Raw genomic sequence first — 3,120 nt, forward strand, 5'->3', positions numbered from 1 at the left:
TGAGATATGTTATATCCTCTTTTGACACGCTTGAGAAATTCAAACCTGGTTCAACTGGAGTGGATTTGATTCTATCAAACTCATCTTTCTTTCATTTTTGCTTCATCGCACCTACTCGACGTTCATCAACTCCCTCAACTTGGGGAGTTGCAATTGCACTAAACCAAGACCCAATGGTGTCAATGCGTTCAATATCATGTTCCTCTATGGTTATGCAAGAATATTTGCAACAAGAAAGTCCCTCTTGATCACTTCTTCAAGTTATTCAACCTCACCCTACAACTTGGATTATTTCTCCCTTATGCGAACTCATTCATTCATGAGTTCTTGTATCCTATGATTGCCTTGTTACAGTTCATCTTCAAGTGAGGTAAACTTCTCATGGAAAACATTCAAAGGCCTTTGCAAGTATACTATCTCCATTTTGATGCAGTTAAAGCATTCAATACCTGCACAAGTTTCTAATAGTAATGTTTCCTTCTAGCTTCCCACAAATATGCCATCTTTATCATTTGTTGAGGAGCCCTTGCATTTTCCTTTAATGTGATTATGCCCAGTAAGTTATACAACTTGTTGTCATACTTTGTTCCACTTGGCTTTGACCTTGATTTGTCTCTGACCCTACTAAAACTTCATACTTTAGTTAACCAATTAATCAATCAAGTGCCCATCTTCGCAAAGTAGGCTCTAATACCATTTGTCACGACCCCGTGTTATGATGCCTTAATATCACCATGGGCGACATGTGGTACTGGTGATATTTCATTGCAAACTATACAATTACTCTAACCTGGGATATTCCTACTTCTCAACCCTTCCTACTTAGCCAATTTTTAAAGTTCAAATTTCCTCTTATTCACTATTTATATAAATATGTGATATCGTAACTTCAACATAAGTAGCAGAAATAAAAAAAAAAATTAACAATGCAATGTCGTAAAGCCAACAATGTGTGATGAACAAGAGAAACATATGAAGTGGGAGGGGGAACTCCCAAACAAGTTTTCCCATTGACTATTATTAAATTCAAGTACATTATAAGAGAAGTACAACCAAGGTTGAGCCGAACCCTAAAGGTTCACTGCCACAACACTTAACCAAGTTTCGTGCAACACTTCAGCTTCACACTTCAACAATACAACAATTTTCTTTATAGGAAAACCAGGGCACCATATGGCTCGCCCTGCTCATAAAAACCAAAAAGAGGACTTCTTGTAAGTCTTCCCAGCTCGCCCTTGGCGAGGGCATACCCCTAAGCCTCTCAGCCTATTTGCTACCTTTGGGTGTTCATTGCCTCATAAAATTCTACGATATTGCAGACTTTCACCCTCCAAACTTGTTCTGGGATATTACAATTGCGATGCTTTCATTCTTTGCCCTCTCATTCCTTTACTCTTTTTATATGCATCCTATATCACCTATTAAGCCTAATCAACGCCCCTTTACATCTTCATGCCGACCTTACATATTGTGCAGGTACCCCTTGCTAGGTGGGCGCACCCCTGGGCTGACCTATCGCAATGTTTTTGGAAGCGCTTTAGTTGGTGCGCTCATGCCTCTTCATAACATTGAGACAAGCCTTCATTTATTTTTTGTTGTGGAGTTGGCGCACCCATGCCATTGTACGATGCCCTCTGAACTCGTGTATTTGATATGCATGCACCGTATGGAACCCCTTCATCTTGGTGTCTTAGTGTACACACCACGTGACACCGACCACTGGTCACCTGCATGCCACGCCCTCGTGTAGGCGCACACAAGGCATGCTCCTGTTGCCACCATGCATAATACATTTCACCCATGTTTCTCTTACTTATGCACACTCGTCACCTTGAGCACTCAGTAATCAAACTCACCTACTAGTTCCTAGGCACCCCGCGTTCATGCTAGCACACTGAGGGCATTGGTCCTCCTAGCCATCTACCCAATGCGATGTCCCACGAACTGTTGAAACTCGTACGCTTGTCTGATATGACGCATTTTCTTTGTGTTGGGAGCTTAATGCCTTGCCTTCATGTGGGTGCGCCCAGGGTGCACGACCCATCCAACCTCCATTTAGCAAGTCGTATGGGTGGGCACCCTGCCTTGTGCGACCTGCCTCACCATATCGCTTTGCCAACTCAATTCCTCATTTCAGCATTTCACTAGTCCAAGTGGTCGTGGGTCGTCATGGGCACTCGTTGGCCTTGGTGCCAACTTAAGGCCTTGACATTTATTCTAGAGCATCCCTCATTACTTACATCTATGAGTTTCTGCATATGGTATCAAGCATCCTTTTTCGTTTGTTTGTTATTATATCACTAGAGTGTACCCTTAAAATCAGTGGAGCTTCCCTAATGTATTTGTATTTTTAGTGATTAGGGAAACTTTTTGGAGGTCATTGATTACAAATTTTTTGAGGAAATTAAGAAATTTGTGTTGAAATGGGTTCATAGGTTGTTGGACACCGGGTTGGACTCAAGCAAGCGGCTTATGACTACTGAATTACTATTTTGTACACAAGTGAGTTAAAATGTATAATGATTGTAACCATTGTTGGAAAGTTGGGAGTGGATAAGTTAACTGCAACCGCTAAATATCCGTTCCACAACAACTTCAAAAAGGACTTTTGCAGACTTTCCTTTTTTGATATAGTTAAATATGGAAATATCCCATGTTTACATCAGAAACTCATTCCTGATTTTCTTAGCTTTGATACACTTGTAAATATATTAAAGTTTAACATCACTTCATTGTGCAGAATACTGAGGAAGTTTTTGTTGTGTTTCCTCTACACTCCCTTACCTTAGCACCTCTGCACTCTACAAATTGTAATGTAAGTCTTATAAATTAAGTTTAGCAAAAGAATTACTTAACCAAAATGCTTGGAGAGGTGCTGAGATGTGTGCATATCCGTAGTCCTCAAATTGCAACATGGGGGTATAAAATAAGAGGTAGTTACCAAGTTCACCCGTGTTGGGAAAAACAATTCGAAAATTCATCTCTATGATTTGATTCACCGAAAAATACGATGATGTTGATACGATATGGATTTCTTTAGTTGACGATGAGTTTTATATTAAAATGTATGAAAAACACTGAATGATAGGAACGGAGAGTACAAATTAACTAAGCGTTACC

The sequence above is a fragment of the Pinus tabuliformis genome, chromosome 8 (genome assembly GCF_031772625.1).
Source record: "Pinus tabuliformis cultivar Carrire ecotype Pingquan chromosome 8, CPIR1, whole genome shotgun sequence".
NCBI classification, from domain to species: domain Eukaryota; kingdom Viridiplantae; phylum Streptophyta; class Pinopsida; order Pinales; family Pinaceae; genus Pinus; species Pinus tabuliformis.